A 13793-nucleotide genomic window follows, 5' to 3' on the forward strand; every position below is an offset into this window, starting at 1 on the left:
TCTTTTGTGCTTGGAGTAGTATACTGGGAGAGCTGCCCACACAGCTTGGCTCTGTGCAAGTGATTGTACAAATGCAGAGTCCCCTTCCCTGTGGCTCTGAAAGCTCACACGCAGCCCCAAAAGGCTGCTGAGATCAGTTTGTATCAAGTCAATGCATCAGGGAGATTTATTTTCAGAAAACTGCTGAAGAATGCACAGATCACAAGTTTGACATCACTAAGGCATAAACAGAAAAATGGCCTTGAGGGAGGAATTTGAGGAGAAAGGGAGACCACTCAGAATGCATGAATATCAATAAAAGACTCAAGAATATAATTTGCATCGTCGGTTTTCTCTGTTCCCCATGAATTAGCTTTGACTGAAACCACTGTCTCGTGCAATGGGCAGAGAGCCCCAGGAGCATGCGAGCAGCCCTCCCACACAGCATGTAGGCAGGGTCCATGCTCCGCTTAAGCCAATAAAGCACAAGACATCAACTGCAGATGATGGCATTTGGGTATTGCTTTCATAAAGTCATGAGTCATCTCATCCCAGCAAATCTCCTACATGATGTGTCAAAAGTAAGAAACTTTCCCCAAAAAAGACAGCCAGTCATGCTGACCTTTTCACTTCCCTCACTGGCCCACATGCACAAAGGCAGCTGAGTAAAGCCTGCATGGGGTTTGACCAAGGCAACCTGCGCACTCCTACATCAATATTTCAAGCCCTGGTCTGAAGCACTCAGTGTTTGACTATCAAGCAAGGTTCAGGCAGGAAGGAACAGGGCTCTCTTCCACTGATGGATTCCAGAGCAGCCACAGCAGGGGATCAGCACCAAACGACGAGGTCAAGCTATGGCTCAACACAAGTTACTCTGGAGGAGGTACAGCTCATCTGAAAAGCACCACTACAGAGAGAACCATGGTCCAACTCACTTTAACAACTGCTTTAATCACACCAGGCAATGCTTCTGTGTTGTGCAATGTGACAGCTGCTGTTTGGTGTACAATCTTTATCATTAATGCCAGATGTGGAGTACAGAAACCTCTGGCCACACTCTGACCAAACAGCAGTCTGACTTTCAGGGGAAGCTGCTAGATAACCCCGTTTTTTGGTCCCACAGAAATCCTCAGTGTAAAGGCAGCAGTTGGCAGGGAAGAGCAGGAAACTTCATCAAGGGAGGAGTATAGAGAATTTTCTCCCTTGTTCTGAAGGATGCTTCGTAGACTAGGTATTACATTGTCTGATTAGACATTGGGGAAACAGAAGTTGCATTTTAAATAAAATCAGCTGGGAAGAAGTATGTGTCAGTGAGGGACCCCTTGGGGAAGCATACAAATGACTGTAGTTAATTTAGCAGGGAAAAAAATATCCAAGTGAATGGATAGTGCAATTCTACATACATCCGATGATGATATGTTTCAAACAGATTTCAAGGAAGGGTTGGGTTGGGCTGTTTTGATGCATGGTGTTTTTCTAGTCTATCTTACATTCAAATTTGTGCTTATACTGTCGTCAAAGCTTGCTTCTGCCCAAGCACTAGAGGGAAGAGCTTAAAACACAAATCAAAGCTGCATCTCCTTCCTCAGAAACAAGTTTTACTATCTCCTTTTTGAACACTGATAACATATTGAGCAGAGTTCAGGACTAATTGGCACATATCTGATTACTGAAGACACATTCGTGGTTCCTGGAAAACCCTGTGGAGAAAATGGGGATTGAAAAAATGGTTCTGCTCTGATAATTCTTCAGCTTCTGTTGATTATAATCCCAGAGGCTAATTTCCCATTGGTCTCAAATATTGAAGCACCATTTCAATTTAATTAAACTACCATCAAATAAACACAGAAGTATAAACAGTCCAATTCTAATAAAGTACAAACTTGGCTCTCAAAATACACTTATGGGCATAAAATCCTCTAAGTAACTGCTACAATTGAACTAATCCTGAAGACTGTTTTACTAATTTTACACACTAACTTGGACAACATTACGCCATGTATTAGTTTAGCCCAGAGAGTTCTCATGTAAAACAAAGTCACCATCTCCCTCTTCTAAACTGCAGCAAAGACACTGCTCCACCAGCTTTCAAGCCCCATATGCTTTGCTACTTCTCAGAAGTATATTGCACATGTTGGAAACATTTTTTAAGCACTAAGTAGGATCTCGCCCACAATCCCAGTACATTTAAAGATCTGGTCCTCTAAGACTTAAATCTTACTGATAAGAGGCTAAGCCCATGCTTTATACTTGAAGACACAGGCTGCATTTACTGAAGGTTTTTATACTCTGTGTATCCAAGGAATTTAAACACTTCAGAAGTGGTCAGAATCAAACTACCTCTGGCTTTTTTTCAATCAAATTATCACAGTTCTATATTTCCAGTGTTTGCAGCATGATCTCACTCTGCATTTTAGGAAGCAGTAAAAATCAATCATTCTTTTTTTACAGCAGCATATTTTGATGCTATCACCTTATGAACTTGTACACAAACAGTGAACACGAAGATACATTAATGGGGCTTGAGCATCTATGGCACACAAAAAAGAGTGCTATTCCACCTACAAGGAATGTATTTAAAGAAAATGCTACATCCCAAAACACCATTTAGTTCATTTCTTTTTAACAAGCATCGCTTAAAGATGAATAAAAATACCCTCTAGTCATTCAAGGCTACAAAAAAGGGAGGCTTATTTAAAGAAGTACAGTCTCCTTTCTAGCCATCCTTAGCCTAGAAACTTTCAAAAAAAAAAAAGCTAAATATATGTTAGCACAATTACCTTCTTGGCCAATTTATACTGGATATACTTTTGTATCCCATTAGCTACTTTTCTAATTATCATGAAACCTGATCTGGATGATGCTTTGTACAGAGTGTAAATATATATTTATATCAAATTTGCATAAGCGTTACTAACTATACAGTACATGACTAATAGCTCGATGGATGCTTGCTGCTGTTTCATAGAGAATCACCTCCACCACAGGACTTTCTTCTCACCCAGTCTGTCCATGGCAAAGTGGGTGGTGTGGAATTTCCCATTGGAAACCACCATCACAACAACGCTGTGTCTCCAGAGAAGAAAAGGAGGCCCGCTGCCCATCTGCACAAAGTACAAAGTGTGCTGCTTTTGCAGATTTAGGAAATAGCTCAGTAACATGAGACACTCTTATTTGTATCTGGTGCTGAATGATAAGGAAAATCCCCTTTATAGTGCTTGATACTTTAACAGGGAAAACTCTACACTGCATTCTTTTGAGTTGAACATATTCCCTGCCCTGCCATCTGCTATTCTCGTTAAATAGCCTCCCATCAGTTTCAATGGGGGCAGATCAAATGCAAAGGTGTACATTTTTATGCAGAATAAGATTTAGACAAGAAGTGTCTTGTGAGAGCCAACATGACATGCAAGAGCCATTCTTCTCAAGCCAGCCCAATAACCTGATAATGCTTCTTCAGCGAGGCAGATACAACATTGCTATTTGGTACAAAAGCACCCACCTTATCTTTTATTCTTTGTTCTTAGACATATATGCAAACCACATTTAAAACACTAATTTAAAGAATGACCTATATGCCCAAACAACATCAGCCACATTCAAAAATGTATTTCATTTTTCCAGTCCTTTGCTCAGTGTTCAGACTGATTACGTATTTGTGTCTACTGAACAATATTGGTAGGTACATCACTGATAGATTTAAAGGATAACATTCCCTCAAGGGGAATTGCCACCAGCTCACACTGCTCATGATACTGAATCTAACACCGATACATTAATACAGAAATCCCTGCAAAGTGGCAATATGAAAATGCAAGGGCAAACATAAAATGCTAGGTAGGAAAGATCAGCAGGTCAGGTTCTGCACATTCACATGGCTAGTGTATGTCAGTGAGATGCACAAATAGTTGCTGACAGTTTTGTCAACCCAGCCCTTACGTGGGATGGCTGCTTCATGCACTCAGCACAGAGTAGTCTTCCAGCTCAGCAGTAAGCAGTCATTCAAGTATCAGCTATCCAGGAAAGCTTTTTCTTTGTTTTTCTTTACAAATCCCACATCTTTGTGGTGCTAACTGTTTAAAAATAGGGAAGCAGCAGAGCTATTTCAAGTAAAAGATGGCCCAGATAACCACAGAAATATTGAAAATAAACTTTCAAACAAAGAGCCAAGTAGCCCAGAAAGGCAGAGAAATTTGGGACCTTGTTATTGCCACAGCCAACTGATAAGCAAAAAGGAAAAAAAAAAAAACAGAGTTGGTCTATAGAAATAAAAGTCAGGGACTGGCAACCAAGCTGCTTCTGAGTTGTGGGGAAGGGTTGGCAGCCAAGAGAAAAGCAACTGGGCAGCCTGAGGATGAGCCTTCCAAAGCCAAACCCAATTAACAAGATATCAAGAGGTCTTTGCACAGTCTCTTTGCTTCCTAACCCAATTGGGCTGACCCATAAGCAGCGACAGGAGAAGTAAAAAATGTTTTTCCTACCATCCTCTTTAGTATTCTTCATAGGCTCATTATAGCCTAATTTTATGAAGTATCTAGATACAGAAACACTTGTCAGTGAAAATTTGATTTTCAGGGCTGCAAGATTTCCAGGTTCCACCAAGTGTCTCCTTCCTTCCAGTTACATATGGAAATCCAAAAGCCACTAAAATACTCAGATACAACAATCCCTATCAGCTTCATAACAGTAAACTGCTTCATGCGTACAAAGAATCTTTGCCCTCTCTCCATCATTAACAGCGAGGTTTCTGCCCTCAACCTACCACCTGACAGAATCATAGTCTTCAGTGCTCCTCGTTACATAAAAATCAAGCAATCGAGCACATTGTGTGTAGGAGTAAAGCAGATTCTGTTTTAGCACCTAACACTATACTTCAGGGTAAGAGACAAAGATGATCTGCATTCTCTCTTACAGAACATCCCAAGTTGGAAGGGACCAACAAGGATCAACAGGTTCAACCCCTGGCTCCACACAAGACCACCAAAATTTAAACCCAGTGTCTGAGAGCATTGTCAAATGTTCTTTGAACTCTAGCAGCTTGGGGCTGTGCCCACTCTTCTCTTGTGAAGAACATTTTCCTAACATTCACCAACCTTGCCTTGAAGCAGCTCCACGAGGTTACCACTTTCCCTTGTTCCCACCACCTCAAGTATCATCAAAATGTTTTCCTTTATTTGTCCTTGTCCTTCCATCCTCTTTTCTCCCTCTTCTGACCTCCTTAACTTTACATCTTGGTAACCTCTCTCTTAGAGGCAGAATTTTCTGTTCGCTCTTCCCAGTAGAGATTTTTCCTGCCATATCCCCATTTCACCCCATCTCTTGTTCACTTCTTTACACTTTAACCTTCCACCATAACATGATCTCAGCAGTGCCCTATGAGCATGGCAATCCAGTCTTCAAACTGACTTTCCTCCATCAGACACAGATCTCTCCACTGCCTCCCAGCAGGACAGCCTTAAACCAGAGGCTGTTGGATGCCCCAGCCACCCACAGGGAAAGGGAGGCAGCAGAGAAAAGACATAGCATAAGCTCTGCCAAAGTGAAAGCAAAACTGCCTACTGCTTTGGGAATTTCTGAAGACTACTGCCTCTGCAACTTGACATTATGTCTGGAAAGCACAGTATGGTTTGAAGCCAGGAAGGTTTCAAAGCTTTGTGTCAGAGCATGGGTCAGATCTCCACCAGATGAGGAGCCCTATAATCAGGATAAAAGACTTTTAAAGTTATCAGATCACAGATAACTGTACCATATGCTTCTGGTCTCACTATAAGCTGGACTGTTTCAGATTTCCTCCTTCTACCAAGAAAGTGGAGACCAGTTCCAGGTTTAAGAATCATTCGTTAATTCTTGCTTAGCTTTTCCTCTAGACTGTCTTTTTTGAAGTGCTTCATCCTGGCTTCATTTCACACCTGCCAAAAAATGCAGGTAAGGAGGAAAGTAATTGAAGGTTTTTGCATTGGACACGTGTGTGAGCATCATGCATTCCTTGTTTGCAGAAGGATTCACATATCACAAAATATTCTAAGAATATAATTGACATGAAGCTATTCTCACAAGCAAGTCAACCAGAAAGATTGATCTCCCTTCCTGGGCACGATCCCAGGAGAGAGTTCAGTGTACTGAGCACCCTTGAGACCCAAAAGGCTTATCTCTGAGATCTCTGAGGCAGAACTGCTGTCAAGAGTGTAAATGCAGTCCTGAAGCAAGGGAATGAGAGTTATTCTAATTCAGTCTGGTATCTGTGTTGCTGCCCAGCAAGCAGAATGGAGTGGAGTCCCTATAACAGCAACTGCAGCAGTGCATCAGCAGTGTTCAGTTGTCAGTGCAGAGCACTGGAGATTTTCAGTGAGATGCAAGGACAGGAACACCCTCTCCAAACAGCAGGAGATGCAACTGATTGTCAGATGCAGGCATTCTGCAGACAGAGCAGGAACAAAGCCAATGTTGGCCACTCTGCAGCACAGTTCTCCCCTCTCAAGTGCCCTTTTGGAGCAGTAATTCCTTCAAGAGAGCAGGGGAGAAAAACAGATACCCAGCAGCGTGCTAATCTTCACATACAGAGCAGTTTTAATGCAGTGTAATCTTACAGAAGGAGGAAACAGCATTTCCCTTGTGCCGAAGGTATCAAAATGGTCAAAGATGGCAAGCTCCGCTGACGTTAACTTTATTAAAGGAGGGGTGTTCCCACAAGCCCTGAGGAGGCTTGGCAGGAGCCAGCCAAAGACAGAGAAGCATCCACTTGTAATGACAGAAAATGACAGACAGCTGGGACCTCTTGGAAGGATATATATAGGCAAATGTACACACGAACTGGAAACTGCAAATCACCGCAACAAATTTAGTTATCAAACAATAGCACAGCAGCAGCAATGTGCGCAGCTAAATAATTGCCTCTGATTCTTCTTGAATTTGGCACCTATATTATTTTGCAGCAGCTATATAATTAACCAAAGGGGGAAGTGGTGCCCTGGGGTTATTACAAGAGTGCCAAACCTTCTCCAGTCACTTCCTCAGCAGAGAAACATTTTTCCATGTAAATTGGATTGAGAAGTGAAAGAAAAGAGACTGCCATTCTCTGTAAAATTTTGAGCAAGAGGAGCGTACTTTTAATTAAACCTTACTTTAAATAACAGTAGGATTCATTTCTATTCACAGATGCTCTCTTGCATCTAAATATCAAAAAACAGTCAATGCATAATGGTGCTGAATGTAAAATCAGTTCCTGAACGCTTTAAGTTAGCACACAGAAAACATTCTCTTGATGGCATGTCAGTACATCTCATCCAGCCTTGCCTAAAACATCTTAGAAATAGCAGCTTGCACTATATGGCACTGCTCAGACATTCAGAATCTCCTAGCAGAAATCAGCAGAGACCTGTGTTGTTTGTTAGGATGAGATACTTTTGTTATGTATATTTTGTTCTACAGAATCTTTGAAGCATTGAAAACAATTGAGAGCCTTGCCTCCTCCTCGTGCAAAATGGGAAGTGAAAAGTGAATCAAGGATCTGAAACACAAAGCTGTAGTATTGTAGCAGAAGCAGAAAATACCAATGCATTCACCTCCCCTTCTCTGCAAACAGTTCAATTATCATCATGTCCCCAAGCAGATTCCACACAATCACTGTGACATCTGTTATGGAAATGAACACAAATCTATATCTGCAAGGAGCAAACACATTGGCAAGGTTGCAGCAGGGGGAGGGAGATTAGGTGTTACTTATCACACAAACTAGAAAATGACAGCTTGTCACATCCATGAGTAAATACCAGCAGAAGCAAGACGAGGCAAGATGCTGCTTCACCTTTTTTACCCCAGCACAGAGTTACAGAGATACAGATTAAGGACAGTGCTGCAGCTTCCTATCCCCTGTCTACAGTATAGCATCTGGATGCCCATCACCCCCCTGGGAGCACTAACAGTAATGGATTATATCCGCCACTCATGAACATCAGCAGAAGCTGACTGAGCTGGAGGGAGCTGAGCCCCTTCCCAGCTGGAGCCAGAAGGGCTGTAGAGGGTGAGCATGCAGAGACTTTTTTTCTTTTTTGAGTCACTCTTGGATGGCAAGGAACTGCCCACAGCCTTGTCAGTAGCAGGATAGTGTTGTGGTCATGGCAAGCCCCTTGCTTCTGTACATGCCAGTGTGCGAATATCACGATATCACATAGTGCAATCTTCATTGCACAGGCACACACACCTTAAAGAAGGGAAAAGTGAGCTCAAATTCCTATGTTGCCCCAAGTACAGGTGTGCACCCACCCTGCAGAGCCCCTCACACACTGTCTGAGCCCACAGGCATGAGGCTGAAAGCATCTTAGAATCACAGGATCATTGAAGATGGATAAGACCTCTAAGATCATCCAGTCCAACTGTCCACCTACCACCAATATTACCCACTAAACTTACCCACTAAACCATGTCCCTGAGTATCACACCTACACATTTCTTGAAAACCTTCAGGAACAATGATTCCCTGGGCAGCCTGTGCCAGTGCCCAGACACTCTTTCAGATAAGTTTTTTCAATCTGAGAGTCACATTGGCAAGCCTGCAGTCATCTGGGATCTCTCCCATTGACCAGGACTGCTAATAGATGGTGTAAAGCAATTTGACAATTGCATCCACCAGCTTCCTGAGCACCCTTGGATGGATCTTTCACCACCTTGCTGTTCAGCACACAGGACTTCAGTGGCTGCATCATGCAGCTAGGCACGAGGCTGCTCCTAGCTGCAAGATGAAGGAAGGGCTGTGGAACAAAGCTACTGATTTAATAAATAAATAAATAAACAAACAAACAAATAAAAATCACCATCAAAAAAGAGTTCCAATAGCTCCAAAAACTATCCCCAGGGCCTCTCACCTCTACCTTCAGGCAACACAACAGAGAGTGCTTGAGACATGTCACATCTCCATCTGCAAGAAATACATTGCACTAACAGTTAATGGTATCTCATAGCAGTGCAGTGCCCTTTCATTGATGATGGGTTCTTCTCAGGGGCATTTTCCCCACACCCAGAAGCCTGTATTTAAGGCACTGTATATTCTGATTCATATAGTGTGAACACAACTGTGAAAAAGATATTATTCCAGCTCCCTTCTACCTTTAGACGTACAGCCTCCCACCCCCTCTTCATTGTGCTTTTACAGTGAGAGTCTGTTCCTAATTGGTACCCAAGTGCTCATAATCAGATTAACTCCTCCACAGAAAGAGTGCTGCTTTTTATCCTGATGAGAACAGATAACTCACACTTCACTTACATAATCTGATTTTAAAAATCACCATAATCAGGCTTTGGTGGAACGACTGTTTTAACAGATGTGTTGCTGATGTGTTTCCTAGTTTTATGGCAACTTGACTACAGGCAAATAATTGGCTTGAAAATAAGCAAAACTTTAGGATCCTGGACAGTAGAGATGAATGCCAAAAATCAGAGCTCAGAATTCTCCTTGGGACTTTTATTGGTTCATACTCTGCTTCTCCACTATCCTAACCAGAAGCTTTAAATATAAACACGCATAGAGAAAACTTTGGCAATTGGACTCCTGACCTGAATTTGTTTTCTCATGCAAGAGATAAACTTTAAGCTTTCAGGAGTTACTTATCTACAGTCTGATTTCGCAACAAAGAACACTGATTCTTCTATTCAGTAGAAAAACAGAGAAAAACAGTAACACTTTCTGTAAGAAAGCTCTATTCAATAGTTAACAGTGAGAAGCTACTTGAAAAAAAAAAAAAAAGTAGAACAGGAACAGGAAGGGGTCTTAATCTATCTAAAGGAAGGTTATTCTTGGAACTATGAGAATACTTTACATCAGAATCATTTAATAAGCACACTGAAATAGTTCCCTATTAATCACATTTTCAGCCAAGCATTTTAAATTCATATTTCCACAAATCCACATTTTGAATAGGGGCTGCTGGCTGCAGCAACCCCAAAGCCTTTATCAAAGCAGAGATGAGATGCCTGTGCTGGTGCTTGCTGCAGCCTGATCCAGAGCCACGCTGCTGCTGCTGCACCCCTGCCTCGAGCACTGAAATGGAAGGTTGCAATGGGAGGGTGCACAGGGATACCACAGAAACACCTGTGAAGGGGAAATATAAATGCAGAGACAGTAACAAAATCTGAGTTTTAAAACTACTTTTTCTTCCAAAAGATGTAGCTAAGAGGTTTCATCACTGCTTTACATGCAGTAAAACTAAAAGGGACGTTCAAAAGATTCTGTTTTTATCTGCCACACAGTTTACTTTCAAGTTTGCAGCACCGTGTGGTTTCTGAGATGAGCAGATATCTCTTCTGGGTGTTTCTAACACACCTACTGACTTAGATCCCTATACTGCAAATGCTAATGCACATGCTCTTGTCTGCAGTATCCAAGATACACTTTATGTGCATTACATCTAGGACAGCTTCAACACTGTGAGTGCTGAAGACAGCCATTCAATGTTTGGTGGAATATCAGTGTTATAGTTAAAAAAAAAAAAAAAAAAAAAAAAAGCCCAGAAGTCATAAATCAAGAAATCCTGGCCAGCTTTAAGCTAGTTAGGCAAAAGCAAACTGGCTCAGAGCACACCCAGTAGCAGCACTGATGCTGTCATCTACTGCTGTTGCCTTTTGTCTGTATTCGTGTTATAATACGAACCCCCACCTGAAACAACTTTGCAGGTAATAATTAGTTCTACCCACAATTTTCTGGCAGTCACAAGTTTCCACAATTTATGTCTTTTGGAACCAGCAAAGTTCCAAAAGCAGAAGCCCATTAGCTCATGCACCTCTTCTCCGATTTGCAGGAGCCACAGATTCAGACAGATCCTCCTCTGCTCTCTCTGGTGAGAAGGCAGTTCTCTCAGTTCCTTCCTTCAGCTGGGCTGCTCCTCTTTTCACCCATACTTTCTAAAGGGAACATGACCCAAAACTGAGAAATGATCACTCCCCCTACAGAGAGCTGTGCTTTTTTTTTGCACAGATGTTTGCAAGCACCTGTTAGCTGAAAGGAATTAGAACATCAGCATATATTTAACGAGGTATTTTCTATTCCTGTGCAGCCTTGCAAAGCAGGCTGCGTTACATGCACATTCACAGATCAGTTAATACAATTTGTGATCTCTAGTAGCTTGCTGAGGTGGGAACAAACAGCTGAAGGAAAGAGGCTGGATGGCATAGTCTGCATCTTCACATATGAAGAGTGATACGAGCCTGTGTGAACTCACTAATCAGAGGAACAAGGAGCCACAGAAAGATCCTCCCAAAAAGTGCAGTTCATTCCTTTCCCTGCTGTGCATAGCCAGCACTCATCAGCATCCCCACACCACGTGGGTCTGATCACTCAGAGATAAACATCAGTTAATAAAATACAAATCCTATAATAGTCTGTGAGGGACAGAGACATCCCATGTAGTCATCTTGGTGTATAAAGTATAAACCTTTGCTACTCTTAACATTTGTTGTCCTTTGTATTTTCCAATGACATTGCTCAAGAGCAAGGAAATCACAAATGATAAATTTAGGCTATCAGAACTAGGATATTCTGTAACAGTCACTTGGAAACATCTATGGTGTCCTTCTGCTTTCACTCCCTGCCTATGCGGCTACGTTCCTTTCCAAGCAATACTTGGGCTTCAAGAGAAGAAAATGGTGCATAACGAGTTTATCCCAAAATTCAGTCATTTTGGAACCAGCATTAAATCATATAATTATTTGAGTTGGAAGGGACCCTAAAAGCCATCTAGTCTAACTCCCCTGCAACGAACAGGGACACCTGCAGAGTAACCAAGTTGCTTAGAGCCCCATGCAGTCTGATCTTAACTGTCTCCAGGGACAGGGCACCCACCACCTTTCTGAACAACCTTTTCCAATGCTTCACTGTCAGGTAGGAGCCCTAGAGCATACCTACAAGCTGAGACAGCATTGCCACAAGAATGCAGAAGGATTGGATACACACATCCACCATCTGGTAAGGTGTGCCTTACAGAACTTTGCTGGGGCAACAAAGCAAAGAAATATTTGATGTCTTAAGGTCTTCTAGGGCATAGAAAAATGCTCCCTTTAAAATTTTTGTTAAGTTTCTCTGGGTTCCTACCCAGACTTCAGCACTAACTTAAGGAGATCTTTACTGATTCTAAGGTTTTTTTGTTTTTGTTTTTAAACAGACTGATCCTATGAAGACATTCTCAAATTCTTCTATCATCATTTTTTGCCCCATCTCTCTAGTGGGCGTAACTATTTGAGGAGGTCAACTATTAAGTGAGTCCCAGACTTACTAACAATTACTACCCTCCTCCCTCTCACCCCCTAGAAAACTGTGACAATGCCAAATCACAGTTTATCTAGCTACTTATTTCACATGTCTTACCATTATCACTAAGGCTTTATCTGTTTCTCTTCTGGTTTATCAACATCTCAATGTTGATATTCCTGTTTATGATGTTATACTGGTCTGTGGCCCACAGGCTAACTCTCTGTTAATACATCCTATTTCACAGAATCGTAGGGGTTGGAAGGGACCTCCAGAGATCATTGAGTTCAACCCCTCTGCCAAAGCAGTTTCCCTACAGCAGGTCACACAAGTAGGTGTCCAGGTGGGTCTTGAATATCTCCAGTGAAGGAGACTCCACAACCTCCCTGGGCAGCCTGTTCCAGTATTCCATTTGTTTTAGAGACGTTAGCCTGCACAGCTTTGACTGAAGCATTATTTATTTCTCCTTCCTTTCTGAAGCTCCCCACTCTGCAGTCCATGCTGCATGCACTGTTGGCACTAGCAAGTGATACAACTCACCAGCATACTTGGATCCTTTCTAAAGCTGCACTGGCTTGGCTTGCAATGTTCACCACATTTTGTTTCATGAGAATCCAGTTTTGAGTTCTGGCACACCTGACTGCATTAGATCAGCACCTGTAGTTGTAATTTTCTACTATAGTCAGTGTTGGAGATTTGTTCATCCTTCATATATTTAGTAATTTGGTCTGGGCACTTCACTCCACCTTGCAAATTACAACTGATCTACATAATTGTTTGGTTTCATGTTCTCTCATAATCTTTCTCAGGTTGATTTGTTTCAGATCCCAATCAATGTATCAGGGACTATACCAACTACCTCAGTTGGAAAAACTGGTTTATCTGTTTCTATTTTTATTTTGTGTTCCCATACTACTTCTAGTACTTGAAGGGAGCTTATAAGCAGAAGGAGAACCAACTTTTTACACTATCTGATAGTGATAGGACAAGGGAGAATGGTTTTAAGATAAAAGAAGAGAGAGTAGATTTGGGTTAGAAGTTAGGAAGAAATTATTTACTCAGCTGGTGATGAAGCCCTGGCACAGCTGCCCAGAAATGTGGTGTCCCATCCTTGGAGGCACTCAAGGCCAGGTTGGACAGGGCCCTGGACAACCTGATCCTTTGGGTGGCAATGCATGGGCTTTAAGGTCCCTTCCAACCTAAGTCACTCTATGATTCCACACTGAAAATACAAAAATCCTTCCCTCTTATCTTCATTTGGTTCCTACCTTGGAACCAGTCTTGGAGAGTGAAGCATGCCTCAAAATTCTAAGACATGTCAAATGATTCAGAACTATTGCCAGAAAAAAAAAAAAATCTCATGATCGTCTTTGTTTGCAAAGCCTACATAAAAGACCTTGTCAGTTGGCCTCTTCTCTTCCAGAAAATGTCAGCTGCAGTGGCATTTTTAACTGTGATGTTTTTCCCACTCAGAACATTTTCTTAATCCATTAAACTCCAGGTACCATCTGCTGAACAAGTCACACATGGCCAAGAAGACTGGCCACATCCACCTTTACCAAGTCAATGAGCCCTAATT

The sequence above is a fragment of the Phasianus colchicus genome, chromosome 6 (genome assembly GCF_987193195.1).
Source record: "Phasianus colchicus chromosome 6, bPhaCol1.hap1.1, whole genome shotgun sequence".
Lineage (NCBI taxonomy): Eukaryota > Metazoa > Chordata > Aves > Galliformes > Phasianidae > Phasianus > Phasianus colchicus.